Source organism: Melanaphis sacchari, unplaced genomic scaffold (assembly GCF_002803265.2).
Source record: "Melanaphis sacchari strain LSU unplaced genomic scaffold, SCAv2.0 Contig91_pilon_pilon, whole genome shotgun sequence".
NCBI lineage: Eukaryota > Metazoa > Arthropoda > Insecta > Hemiptera > Aphididae > Melanaphis > Melanaphis sacchari.
The window spans coordinates 1034554-1051161 of NW_020271649.1; positions in this window are offsets into that span (position 1 = coordinate 1034554).

Consider the following 16608-nt stretch of genomic DNA (forward strand, 5'->3'; position numbering starts at 1 on the left):
AAGTTGATCATCGGCTTCGCTAAGACACAAACTCGAGTATAAAGTAGTATGTCTAAATAGTAAATAATAATTTTAATTTAATAAGTAAAGTTAAATATGTAGGTATGTATAAAGTTATTTAAGGTGTATACAATATTTAATTATAAGTTATTGGGTCTGAGTGATGAGTGATGTAATGTCATGTTTAAATCCGTCATAATTATCAAACTTATGTATATAATAGGTCATATTAAAATATAAAACATTTATTTTAGATTCTAAGCGAAGCAATGAATGTATTGGTTTTGTAATAATATGTAGGTTTTTTTGTGTCAGTTATCTCTTTTTGAAGTAGTAAAAATGCATAAACTTTAAGGACGGTTTTTAGTAACTAATTGGATATTTATAGTCGGTACTTTAGAGTTTAGAGGGGTAAAAAATATTAAATTTCCAGTTCTTACTTTACAAAATAATCAGAAAAAAACTAAGCATGCAAAAATGTAAATATTTACGTCATAACATAAATTTTTAACAAAATTAAATCATAAAATTATACTTGAAAGTTTTCTCGAATATTTAAATTACCAATTTCTAAAAAAAAAATATAATTTTTTTAATATTTTGGCTTGTTTTAAGCTATTTATTTGCATTTTAAATTTTCGACTTTATTTTTAAATTATTATTATAGATAATTTTTTTTGTCATATTCAAAAGAGATTAAAAATATAGTACACATTTTCTCATAAGTTATTTTAAAGAAATTAAAAATTATTAAAAATATATTTGTATAATTTTTATTATACAGGAATATTTAATGTTCAAATTTTGACGTAATTGGATCAAAAATAACGATTCTAGTTCAAAAAATATTAATTGTAGGAACTTTCCATACTATAACATATATAATTATGGTCTATTATCTATAAGGTTCAAAAATTGTTTTGTGAGTATGATTAGTGGTTTTATTCGTCCCGTGAATAAAAATCAATTTAGAGAGTTCAGAACTATAATTGTGCAATTCGAAATGCCATGATAATAGTTTTATGTGTAATAATAAATATTATTCAATAAGAATCCTTCACGTAATTAAAACAATTACTAATAGCTAAAATCCGAAATGCTGTTATTTGCCAAAAATCGTAGTTAAACTGAACATTAGCCAGACCATCTTAACATTGGCTTAGCGTAGGACATCATCCAAATGTAAACAATACCCGTAACATATTCTATACAATACATTTCATGATCCATATGGTTTTCTTCAAAATCAACACAATATTTAACAGCTTGACATTGTAAAAAATAGTTTTTTAGCTTAATTTTGAGAGTTTCCCGTCTATAATTCGAACTTCCCGTTACGAAAATTGTCATCTGGTTTATGTACGTACTTTTATATTATTATCGTGTTAATTTATCAGCCGTTCTCTCCAAATTGGAGTGAACTATTTCACTATAACCGTAAAAATATCAATTAACAGACATTATTTTTTCATGCACAAAAACAATGTTTGTGTGGCTTAGAAGGAGGAATAAAAACGACAAAAATTTCCAAATTATAAGAATCTTAATTTTTTCTAAAAAAACGTTTGTATTTCATAATTTGTATCATGTTGTAAACAGGTACTCAACAATGTCTTAACGACATATTTTGTGATCATTGTGTTTGATATTTAAGAGTTTTATCAGAAAACAGAACTCATTGTACACGTTTAAAACTCGTATATCATAAATGCAATCTCTCGTGCAACGAACGATGGTCGTCTCGCGTGTGAGAGTATAATGTTATAACATTACACTTTTACACATTACACGGTTTTCGCTCTCCGTCTTCGGCCAAACCATACGCGCCTGTAATTGCCTCCGATTCGCCGTCATAGTTGCGTGAAGTCGAATGCGATATATATAATTTATAAACATTAAACGCATTTTTTATATACATTTTATTTTTTATTTTAAGAAAAAACAACCTGTAATACAATAGTAGACATTACAATAGGAAGCTGAGATGAGTGTAATTGGGCAGTGACTAGGGAAACGTGGGTGAAGCTGCAGGTAGTATCCAGTGGTATCCACTTCGGCACGGTTTATTTAATATCTTACAATAAAAAAAGGAAAAGAAAATGAAAGAAAAAAACACTGATATATTAACGATATGATAATATTAAACGTTTACAATACATTTCTTGTCATTTTGTATACATCTTTTACTAGCTGTTATTTCCTTCTTATAAGAATTATAATTCTTGGTCTCATAAACACCTCTACGGCGCGGCGGTATACACATGCGCGACACGTTACACATATTTTCTATTACGGGGGTGGTGATGAGTGGAAAAATAATCTGACGTGTGTACAAGGAATACTATAGACATTTTAAGGTAAAAAAAAAAAAAAAAAATGTAATTTATAAGTATAAACCTATACGTGAAAAAATGGTTTTAGGGGAAACTCGAGCACCGCAATCCGCAAGTTCGAAGGCTTATGGTTAAGCCAATGTTCATACAGCTACGCACAGCGTATACACAATATAAATTGTATTAATGGCACACGGACTGTTGATTTTTATCTATCAATTACCTGTACATGACAATAATAATAATAGGTGCCTACTATAACATAACGCGTATCTACTTGCATTTTTAATATACGCACATTAGGTATGATGTGACATTGTAACGATAGCAACTATATATTATGTATTATTATTGTCCTCGTGATGATGCAGTCTCTTTAAACTATCATGACATTTTAACTGTCACGATTGATACTATATATCGCGACTTACTATCTTCGTTTGTATCCAGCTTTAGAATAGATACCAATACAGTCGCACTGTTTGTACTTACTATGCCCGTATAAAATTCGTTTATTACCGTTATGTTTAATAATTTATTATAGTATGATAAATGTAATAGGTATAACCAAAAAGCTATATTTTTTGTACAAATATGAACTACAATATTGCTACGTTTTTAGTCTTTTTCACAAGGAAAAAAATAATAATTCATAGAAAATTCTAGGGTCACTGATCCTCACGTCTTTACACCTTGCACGCATTACACCCCCCCCCCCCCCCCCCCCCCCCCCCCCCCAAACTTCTGTAAGTTAACTATATAAATACATTAGGTACAATTATTATTGCCTATTAACAAATATAATGCCGATTAATATTTTCCTAATACACCTATTATTGCGTTTGAATATAATAATTTAGTCAATATAAAAGACGAAATTGAAATATGTATTTCACACACACACAGATATAATATAGCAATTGATATTGCAGCAAGTGAAGAAGGACAAAGAGTTGGGTTGTATCGCATACATAGGTTCTTAGATTCATTTTTTTTTTCATCGAAAGCGACACGATCTATCATATATATACAGAGAGAGAAAAAGAGAGAGAGACGTAGTGAGCGGTGTTATAACAAAATATCAAATATAATGTACCTATGGTTAAGACGCGTGCGTTCGTGGCCTAACCTAACCTACATTCATATTATATTGTAGTCTACAGAAGTTGACTAATAAATGAAACGACCTTGATTGTTTGACTCCGTGACGGATTTTATTCAATTAGTAATTAAGTGCTACAGCGACAAGCGTATATATAACGGCTACAGCCAGAGATACGGTGCCGCACGATCAGAAGAAAAAATACGGTGCTTTTTTCGTACAACGAATTCTCGAACGAAAAAATTGTAAAGGGGCGTTGTCGGACAAAATGTAATAGAGCCGTCCGTAAACCGTAAATAATAGCGGAGTATACGCGATACACTTTTTAAACACATTAAACGATTTCCAACATTATTAACCAATGCGTATCTCTATAGTCTCTAAGGTCGCCTAGGTCTGTGTACAAACGAATAACGAACACTACGCACTTCGATGTACTAATTATAGAAGAATAATAATATGATCTCGATGTATTAACATTATATTACGGTTGAAAGTCACGATTTTTTATTTGCTATATTTCGGTGTTTTAGTACCTATCTCCATGTATTATAACCTATATATATAGTTACATGTTATTATTTATGTGATTTACGAATTAAATATTGGCCATAAACTCATAATCTATATTAATTTTCAGTACTTAGTTACAGTTATTATATTTACCTGCAGCGCTATTTCTGCAACGTGCAGTGATTACCGCCGTGGTCTTTGTAAATTTTGCAATCCGGAAATTTTTCATTCAAAATTTAAATTCGTTTTGGACATTTAAAATGTTGAAATGTTATTATTTTCATTTTAACAATTACATAGCTCGTTATTTTTCTTTTTTTTAATTATACACTAAAATTAGGTTTGTAAGATTTTATGAAATATCCATAAAACCAAACATAATACAACAGTGATAACGAACATGTGACTGCGTGTCACGGAGTGCACACACTTTTAGTAACAAATTTTTTATTTGACACGCAGGTACAAACGAGTTTACCAGCCCTAAATATAGTACCTATTAGACATTATAAAATTTTATAAAATAATTTTCTTGATGAATCTATGTACCTATTAATAACTTAAATTATTGATATTGATTCACTAATTTAGACTTTGTTTCTAGATTCGAAAAAAAATTTATAACATCATAAAAATATTGCAGTCAAAAAAAAAAAAAAATGAATGATCTCTTATTTCAAGTGTATCTTACCTATTGATTATATGAATTCTAAAAAACCGTTCAGGCAAAAACAATGACATTTTTCAATAAATTATTTTACGATGGACTTCAAAATCACGTCATAAGTCTTAATCCACTCGTAAAATTTATATTCGCGCTTCATAGTTAGTGTCCACTGTTCCACCGTGACGAAGAATGGGTGTCGACGTGTCGTGACTTTTTAAATTTAAAAAATTAAATTAAATATTAATGTTAGTACTAACTAATAATTATTATAAATCACTTCTTACTGAAATCGTTCATGACTTGATTACTTACGTGGCTACATCATCGGCCATCACCTTTATATTAATGTGTATAGACTACTAACAAATAGTTTATTATCTAAAAAATAAAGTAAGAACTGTAAAATAAAAAAGTCATTATAAGTATAAATTACAATGAACATTATAATATTTGGGTTTTAAATTATTTAAAAAAAAGTTATCACAGGTTTTCTCAAAAAGTATTAACGTTATTGAAAATATATTTTCACATATTTTGAGTTTAATACAAAACATAATTTTTGAAAAAAAATAAAGTATTACTATTTTGTATCGTTTCCCGTTTATGACTTAAGTTATTACTTTTTAAATGACAGCAAACATTTTTTTTAATTATATTCTAAAACACAATATTTTTCTGAAAATTTCAATAAGCAAAAATTGAATTTAAAATCATAATTGTCAATTCATTTATAAATTATAAATGTCTTAAGTTTTGATGATCGAAGTAACAGGATCAATATTTTGCAGAATACTAAAGTAGGTACTATTCCACACTACTTATTCAGTATTTTATCCAACTTTAAAATAGTTTTAACTAATTAATTACTATAAATTACTTATACTTGGAATTGCTTACTAGATTCTTTATTAAAATAATCGAAAAAGTTTCTGCTTTTGAATAAGAAATTAACAATTAATATTGTAATTTTAAAGAATAAAAAAACTTTGTAAATTATAACCTACAACTAAAAATAATTGAAAAGTTTTTTTTACTGATTTCAAATAAAAAAAATATATGTAGGTATTTCCAAAAACTTCAACACTTTTTTGAGAAACTATTATATATTTTTTTTTAAATCATCTAATTTATAATATATAATATATATCATCTCTCTAATTATAGAATATTAAATTATTCAATGATTATTACAATAGTTGATAATATGACATTAATACAACGGTTCTTAACCGGTGTTTCGTGATCTTAATATATATGTGTTCCATTAAAATTAATAAAGTATTCCATTTCAAATTATTAATTTTTTTTAAATTTCATAAATTTTTTTCATTTTTAGGTTTTTAATGACAAATATATAAACTATTTTATACTATATATGCGTTGTTTAATTTATTATAAAATTTAAAAATATATAGGTAAATACGTACTATTTAATTTAACGCCTGTTACGTGAAAATTTTGTAAAATATTAAGTGTTCAGTTATCCAAATAAAGATTAAGAACCACTGCTTTAGCATATCCTTATTTGTTATAAATATTTAAAGTTTTCTGCGGAAATAGTTCAAAACATGATAATTGGTAGAAAAAAATAAAATTTCCCTATGATTAACTACTATACATTATAATATAGTGTTTATATAAGACGTTGTTGTAATTCTTATTAAATATTTGTTATGGGTTTAATGAAAATTATTATAATAAAAACTGCATATAAAAATCCGATGAAAAATTCATGATTAAAACCTTGAGGTATACATTCAAGTACCTATTCAATATAGACAGTATACACGTTCAACAACTTTCACTGTCATAGAATAATAATGGTTATACACCTTTAGGCACTTTTGTAAATAAATTTCAATATCATCTATGCAAAAATAAAGTACACATAACATATTATACTTATGTATGATATTCCTATATTAATCTTATATATTATACTACATTAAATTACTAAAATGGCAACTAAAAAATCTGGAATTGCAAAAATCTTATTTAGGCAAGAGCCTAATAAATACTATTGATTTATACGATTTAGTATAAGTACCTATGAGTAAATTAAAAAAATTACAACTATAGAAATATTCGATTAAATGTTATAAAGTACCTACACCTAAAGACTTACCTAGCTACACTATATATATATATATAAAATATCACATAATTTAGTAAAAGCGATTGCGTTGGAGTAAAATAATTCTTTGTATGTGATCGACGAAATGAATAATGACAATTCAATATGACAATATTTATTACCAAAAGGTTAGATTTTTTAGTCTTACAAAAAGGACAGGTTAGGTACTTAGGTAATAAATAAATAATAAATACTCCCGTAAAATTTATTTTAAATTCTTATGTATCACAAAACAATGTAAAAAGTCAGTAATGCAATCAATAATTGTAATATATGTACATAAATGTTTTTAACTGCATCTTTCCAAATATACAATAGTTTCGTTTTTTTTTTTTTTTTTAATAAAAATTAGAGGATAATATTGCAGAATATATTCGTTTGATTGGTGCAAATTAAAAATTTTTTGGAGAACTGCAGCAAAACCAAAATTAGAATTGTAGGTTGCAGTGGTCTTTTGAATAAATATTTACGCTTCGGTGTTATCAACTATTACTATATTCGGTAAGAGTGTTAATTTCTTATTTACTAAGTTAAAATAATTTGAAAACGTGGTTTTCTATCTTATTCTATTTATTCGCGCACGCAACTGAAACTTGCCTTATTATAGTAAGTGTTGGCTCAAGTCAGAAAACCATGTGAATAAACAATATATAATTCAAATTTACCAAAATCTAAACATTTTATATTTTCATGTTTTACATAATACTATTGAGTATAATATCCACATTTCAAGGTACAGCCTATAGGTTAAGTTAGGTACTCATAGCTTTTTTATGTTCATTATGATAATACAAATTAAACGATATTATAAACATGCATGACACTTATACTATATAAGTTAGGTAAGAAAATTTAAGACATAAATGTATTTAAGTATTGATATTAATATTATTTAAGTATTATAGGGTATAATATTTATATACTTACATCAAATTATGTAGTATTGACCAATACCACACTATAAGTGATTTAAAATGGCAAGGTCATATAGTTTACCTTTCTAAGTCTTTCATTTATTTAGTGATATACTATCAACAATTATTATTTCTAATTCAGGGACGAATTAATCAAATCATGTATTATAACAAATAATTTTAAAAAAAATAAATGAAAAAAATGAACAATCATATCGTTATACGTTAATGACAAAAATTATTATAAACATACTTTTACAGTAAGTACCTATTACCTAACTATTATATTACTTACTTACTTATTATTATAATATATCTGTAATTTATTTATTTATTATTCACAAAAATACGTCCTTATATTTACAAAATAATATACATATATGCTTATTGGGTAATGGGTATCTATATTACGTGTTTCTATCATGCTATTTAGCTGGCATACAACTATGCCTTGAGATTTTACCGAGTACAACTTTAACTGAATTGAGGTATGTACCTACTCAGCGCTTGAATTAGAAAAACGTTGTAAAGGGATACAAAAAATATGTATATCTGAAGATTTAAATGTCTCATTAATTGGGATATCATTATAGAAGAGTAGTACAATAAAATAGTTTAAAAATAGAAAATATACCTAGATATACTCTGTTATCTCATCGAATCAAAATCAAATCACTACCTGTGTGATCCACAGTTTGTGTATATAATATTCTCAATAAACATTTTATTTATATACAGGTTTATTTTTAATTTATATCTAAAAGTTAAATCAACTATTTATTTAAAAGTAATACATATTTACCTTCTTTATTAATAATATAATGTATAATATTAATGTATACACAATTAATTAATTTTACATTTTAAGATTATAGACTATAGCTTTAACAATGGTGAACACCTTACAGAATTTTGGATCCAATTTACTATCAGTCGAAGCTATTCTGCAGACTGCGGACTGTTGTAAAAAATTATTAATTGTCCTCTCTTCCTCTTATTTCGTTGGAAGAAGATTCGGGGACACATTAGTTGCCTCCCGAAGTCAAAAAGGTCAATAATTTTTATACAAATTGCCTCTCGACTATATACGAGTTACCTCCCGACGTACCCTAAATTTTATCGTAATCGAAAAGGGTATGTACTAGTTGCCTCCCATCTAACATCAAATTTAATAGCTATTTTGAGTCTTCGCATCCTAATATATACAAATTTATCAAAGTTTTAAAATTAATTCAGACTGAGACTTTAATTTTAATATAAAGTTCTAATAAGCCTAAACTACATGGACGATTACAAATTAGAAACAAAATAATTTTCATTGATACCCAAATAAAAAAGCTGAGTGAAATAAAAATCAAATTTTAAGTACCTACAAATATTGGCTAAAAAATACAAGCCTAAGCAATGTTATAAATAATTTTTACTATTATATGTATATTATATTATATTATTATTACCATACATTTATTTTATTGACTAATAATAAGGTTTTACTTCCTATTTTGTTTGACTTTATTTTTATAGTTGTGTAATTTTTTTTTATAAATATCGTATCCCAGACAGCAAATGTTTGTCTAAAAATACTATTATAACATTATTCTACATATTATTATAAGATTAATGTTTTTAACTGCACTATATATTTTTAATAAGTAGCATAATATGTTTTATTTTTATTGATTATTTTTATATTATTACTGTTTTTAACCAACTCTGATATTTTTAATAATGAATAAACATTATCTATTTATGTGGGACTGTTTAGTGAAGTTTATGAACCACTACTTAATTCTATATGGGAGGCAACTCGTTTATAATTATGAACTACCTGGTTATCGGAGGCAACTAGTGTAAATTAACCTTTTTATTTACGATAAGGATGGGAGGCAATTCGTATATTTTGGGAGGCAACTAGTATGCGCCGGAAGATTCAATGCGGTTTCCGATCTATAACTGTGAAAAAAAAAAATCGACTCTACTTCGTTAAAAGAAGAGCCTTATACCTTCACCTCTCAAGAATTTAAACCAATCGTAAAATTTTGCTCTAAATCACTAGCACAACCATCTCAGTGATCAATACAATTATTTCAAAAAATTTCAATTATCCGCTTAAATTGTATTTAAGCATTGTACATAATTTATTTATTAATACCCACAAGGAGTCAGGTACAGCGATTTATACTTAGGTATTAATTGTTATATAATAATTTTATGTGACAATAGATAAACACATATTAAAATACATATTAAATATATATTAAATTTTTAATTTAGATACATGATCAAAATTAAAGTCAAAATTAACTAGTTTATAACATGACTTAGACAAGTGACACATTGGACTATTAATTATATAATTATAAGTACTGAAGAGAAAAGGAAGCATATCAATTTTATACATTTCTGGAATTAAAAATCATACCGTATATCAACTTGTATACAAACATTATATCATTATACTTGCGACGGGAAGTCAATGGTACAAGACCAATTCGATTTGCAATAAATTTAAAAAATATTATATTTAAATAGTTATAAACTCTTTACGTATACTATTTTTATATATTTTAATTTGATTTATTTGATTTTTACTTTCCGAAAATTAAACAATTAAGACGTGTTTTGGTGCATTTGTTTTGTTTGTTATGATTTAAAAATGAATCACTGTTTAGGCCATAGAAACTTGAATATTTTACCAAATATCCATACTAGCATTTATTTAGACTAAAACTTTCAAAATATATTGATTTTTTTTTTTTTTTGTTCTAATAATAAATACATTTGATGTACTTTTTTGTGGTAGAGGGAGATTAAATAAAAAGAAAAAAACATAAATATAATTATATTTTATTACATGCGATGTTTTAGGCAAACATTTGTTAAGCACGTACGCACTTTATTATTAATAGTAATAAGAATAAAATATCCTTAGAAATAGACATACTATTTTCGCTTAAAATCTTTCTTAGTACCTATGCAATGATTTATCGTTAAACTTAAATTTAACACAAACGACCTTACTCAATGACAAATTAGACTCGACAATCAACATCAACTGTAGGTACACTACGCCAGAGAAGTTACCTAATTTTTTAATTAATTTTCAATTTTTTGATAAGTAATAAATCGTGAAAATTTTTACAAGGTTCCTATAACATATTTTTGCAGAGTAATTAAATATATTGAAAATTCAGACACAATTTTTTTATAAGGCTTAAGTTAAAAAAAAATGTAAATTTCAAAATTTTAGATTTCAAATAGAGCGAAAATAATGATTGTTTTTAAAATAATGTGTTTTTCTGATATTTTTATTTTTTTGTGAATGAACTCTGTGAACACTTTATATCAAAAAAAAGTTGCTCAAACCATGAACTACGAGAGAATATTGTGATAGCAAATTGGATTTAATTCATATTTTTGGAAGGTCAAAATTGAAAACTTTCAGTACATTTTGAAATAATCGAGATAAACTAAAGAAAAATAAAATACAAACAAATATTAAATTATTAAATAATTGTTTAGCAACTTGGTTACTAAAAAGTTAAAATCATCAACACTAGAATCATTTTTCATCGTATATCTACAAACAATCATTGAACTCAAATTTAACACATCATCACGGTGATCTACTCAATGACGAAGTATCTATACTCGGCAGTCAGCACCAACTGTATAGCAGAAAGGTTAGGTTTATTTTTGTTTATGAATAAAAAAATCTTGAAAATTGAATACAAGGTTCCTATAACATATTCTTATAGCAATTAAAAAATACTAAATATACGAGTACAATCACATTATTCAAAATACAAAATAATTTTAATTTTATACTCGGAACTCAATACTGTCTATTTTATGTAGGTGAATTCGACAAAATGCTTTTTTACTAGTTTATACTTTACAAATAGAAATTTAAAAAAATAAGAAAAAACAGAAATTTATACGTAAATCCAATTTTTGACTAAATTGATTTTGTTTTTTTCGTTTAACTCGGAAATGAATAACTGTAGATAATTGAAATTCTAAAATATCAGTGTTAATGTTTTTTGTTTACAATAAAATTATTAAAACATTAGGACTTGAGAAATTTTCAACTTTTTTTTTTATAAATGTTTTTTAAAAATTATTCAGCGTCAAAATTCTTGAAAATTTAATACAAAATCCTACATAAGGTGTTATATAAAAAATATTAAAATTACAGAAGCACAATTTTTTTTTTATATGCTTTTAAACTTAAAGATTGCCCCAACTATTTTGTAGACAGAAATTCATAAAAAATTTAATTTTTATATCTAACTTATAAAAATTCAATATAAGAATCCTTATAACTGTACCTAATTCATATTAAAATCATAAAATCTAATTAGATTATAATTGTAATTATTTTTTTTATATTTAAAAACATTATTCGTGGAAACTTTTAAGTAAGTACCTAATATATTATATTATAATATATTATAAAATGTATTGCATGCAATAATATTTTAGATTTCTTTTAAAGTATTATTTTCTATTAATAATCCGATTCTATTTTTACAGTTTTACGGTATTCACAAAAAAATGTTATTACATTTTAACTTCTGTGTAATTTGATATGATATGGTATATTATTAAAATAATAAAATACTAATAATACAATAAAACTAAAATTAATGATTTTAAAAGTTACATTAAATAACATATCATAAAATTCAATAAGTTGTAGAGACCGACAGATCTTCTCCTTTTAGATTTGTTTTTGATATACAATTATTTATTATTGAATTCAAATTTAACTCACCCTTAATAGTGATCCACTTGACACCTAACGTATAGCAGAGCAGTACTTACTTATCTAGCTATATTTTATTATTTTGTGTCTTAAAGCGTTAAAGCACTTCAAAGTGAAAAAAAAGTGATCCAATCATCATCTCTAAATGAAGTTCTGGTTGAAAATTGGAACTAGTTAGTAATTTAGAAAATCTTAGAGCATTTTTAAATTATCAAAAAATTCGAAAAAAATACAAATACATATATTTAAATTTTATACCTGAATTCCGATGTCAATCACTCCTTCGCCTACTTAAGGATTGAAAAACTTCTTTGAGAGTGATTACTGGTTTCTAGTAGCAAATTGAATCTATTTGGTACCTTTTAATATCCCTTGTTCTTATATCTTAATAATCGGAAAAAATAAAAATAGTGAAAAACTGGAGTATGATCACAGCAACGCCAATTTAAGACAAAATCAATTTTGTTATTTTATTGTAATTCAAAAACGAATAACCGTAAATATTTGAATTGTTAACCAAATGTTTATATTAGCATTTTCTTGATAATGATTTACAAAATATAAGCTACATTGTATAGACATTTTAAAATTTTATATTTTATTTTTCGATTTGCCTATGCACATATAGTGAAAACATAATTTTTTTATTAGTGAAATATCGCAATTAATAATTTATTTATTGTTAACGTTTAAATTTTAATACGTAAAACTCATCAAAATGAAGAAAATATGTAAATTATATTGAAGTACACTCAAAAATGTTAGAATATAATTTCTACAGAAAACGTATAAAGGTACAGATATAATGAGTATAATAAAATTACATAACACATATTACCTAGGTATAGGTAATACCTACCTTGTACTTACTTCAATACTAAAACGGGAAGATGTGACCTAGTGACATTACTACATCAGTACCAGTTCTTATGAAATATTGTTGGACTATCAATTATGTTTAATAGGTACCTACCTATTTATTAATAATAGGCACGATTCACGAGTTTTATACATTCGTAAGAATGCATTTAATAAAATTATCAACATACTATCAAAATATTATTAATTAAAATTGTATGACAGCATGTTTATCATAGAAAACTTCTTTTTTTTTTTTAAATTATTTATTAAAATTAAAATGTAGCAACATTGCAACATATTACATGTTGCAATAAGTTATAGTTATTACTTATTAATAACAATTTAGAATTGTAAATATAATATATTATATTATATCGTGTTCGTGTTATGGATGTACGAAATATGCGGTGTGTGTGTTATCGGGTAGGAGCAATGGGGAGTATCCGAGTATGATTTTGTTTATTTAGGATGTTAAAACAGTAAGGGGGTTTAGTATAGATTTTAGTTCATCGAGGAATTTGGTGATGATGTATAAAGATTGATCGAGTGGTGGTTTGTTAGCTGTGATTTCGGCATATGACGGTTTTTCATTTGAGCTTGAACTGGGGACTTCATTTCCACTTCTTCGAGATGAAGGTGGTATAGAAAATTTTGGAATAGGATGATTTCCTTTATTTATTTTTTTAACTTGAGATTTGGTGAGGCTTATTATTTTTTTGAAGTATTGGCATCCTTCGTAATTAGCGTAATTAGCAGTGTGATTACCACCGCAGTTTGCTCATTTTGTGAGTTCCTCTCATTTTTTTGTACATTTATCAGTGCAGTGTTCTGATCCACATTTCACGCAGCGTGGATAGCGCTGACAGTAATTACGCGTGTCCGTATTTTTGACAATAGTGACATTGAGGAAGATCGAACGAACCGTCTCTTTGGATATTTGAATTTTACTATTGACTTAAATATTTTTTCATAGAAAACTAAATAATAAACAATGAAAATTAAACTTTTTATATTTAAAAAAAATGAGTACTGAAATAAATAAAAAAGTATCAATGCCTAAAAGAAACTCCATGTAGAATTTCTGAAATTAAAATAAACTTCTGAAATTCTAAATATTCCTATTCTTCACCAAAGTACCTAACGTTAAATTAAAAGAAAATTATCAAAATGATACGTTAATCCCCAAATTAACAGCTTTTATGAATTTCTGACATAAATTTCCTTTTATAAAAAACTAAAAAGCAAAACGCATAACTACATTTTCCCAATAAAATATGTTTGTAATAACCTTTACCAGTTACAAAGCCAATCACCTACACTCTTAAAAGCAATTCCATTGTAATTTAAAAATTAATACTATTAGTGAACAAAAAAGAATTTGAATTATTGAAGTCATGAAAACATTTTTCAAGTGATTACAATTTACAAGAAACCTGCTTTTCCAGGCGTAAAAAAATGCGTAATTTAAGCAATGTAGACATAAACGTTTTGTGGCGGCCGGAGGGTAGCAAAATGGGGCAGTTGTATAGGTTTTTAATTGTGTTTGTCCTTATAGGTACACAGTGGCGGAGCAAGAACAACCACATTTGAGATAAGCGTAACTTTGAGAGGGGACATCGCAGCAAAATATCGCCGAACATCTCATTATTTAGCATGTGACGGGAAGTTAAGTTGCAATGGCGCAGTGCAATATTCAATATCGCTAGTTTACTAGTAAAAACATTTTTCCGAAATAATGAGTTAATTGTGGCTATACACAACGCGCAATCCGCACGTAATCGATCTCCATCCGCGTGCAGTTGTTACCAACCGTTGACCTATTTTAAAATGGGTTGAGGGTTTTTGGAAACATGGTAAGGTGGCCCTAAAGATTCCTAGACGGATGATTTAGGTCGGTGGTTGGGAATAACTGTACGCGGGAAGAAACCAAATCGCGTGCGGATTATGCGTTGTGTAGCTACGATTGAAACATTGTTTCGAAAAAATATCTCTATACAGCGAACGAGCGATGTTGAATATTCCTCTGCACCATTTCTTACTAAACAATGAGACGTTCGGTAATATTATGCAATGTCCCTTCCCAAAGTTACGCTTATCTCAAATGTAGTCGTTTTTGCTCCACCACTCTGTTTATCTGTACATCAGTATTAGAGCTAATATATTTTAAAATAATGAATTGTTATACAAAACCTTACCTTATTGTAGTATTATATGCTAACTTAGTAACAATTCATTAGTCAACAATATTAATAAATCCAGTTAAAACAAATTAATTGTTTTTTTTTTTTTTTTTTTAATTACCTAAGAAAAATGTATGCAGGTGCCATGATTATAGATTTGAATATTTCTAATGCTATAAGAACAACTTAGTAACTGTACATCAGGAAGTATTAAAAAGTAAAGGGGATTATATTAACATAAATATACAAATTACAATATTCAAAATAAAATAACTATATTTTGATAAAATTATACACAGAACAATATAGTTTATTATGTTGTTGAACAAATTAATAATAATAATAAATATTATAATAAATATAATATTATGTAACAGTATATATATACATATATATATAATACACACACACACACATATATATATATATATATATACTGTTATTATTAGCAAAGTAGCAATCAAACAAACTTAAACACTTATATGATATACACTATTTATAAATAAATATAATTTTAATAAAAGTTATGTATAATAATCACCCAAATTTAATTTTAAATAAAATAATTTTAGTCACAAAAATTCTGGGTAATTTAGATATAACACATTTTATTAAAAATATATTTTAAAAATGGGCTTAAAATTTGGATTCAAAATTCAGTTATTATTTAATAATTATACATATACTTTAAGAAAAAAAAAACAAATGTATTTTAATCTACTTTAAAAATACTTAAAATATTGGAAAATACAATGAGCGATAAAAATTAGCTATACTCTTTAAATTGCAATCAGATTAAATTAATTATATTCGTAAAAATTAAAAGATGAACACAATCATTAGAAATTTGATTTGACAAATTTTAACTCAATTTCAAGTAAGAGCAATGGGCAATTCAAAAGATGAAGAAACAATAATAACATATAATGTTTTCTAAATTAAAGTATTGTTTAAATCAAAATATAAATATATTTTTAATATAATTATTCATTAAAAATGTTAGATGATACAAAAACTTATTACTTAATTTCAAATGATTACATACATATTCGTAATTCAATTTAGACGTACCAAAAATAGAATAACTAATCCAAATTGTATGAAAACTATTAATAATTTTAATAAATACTACTATT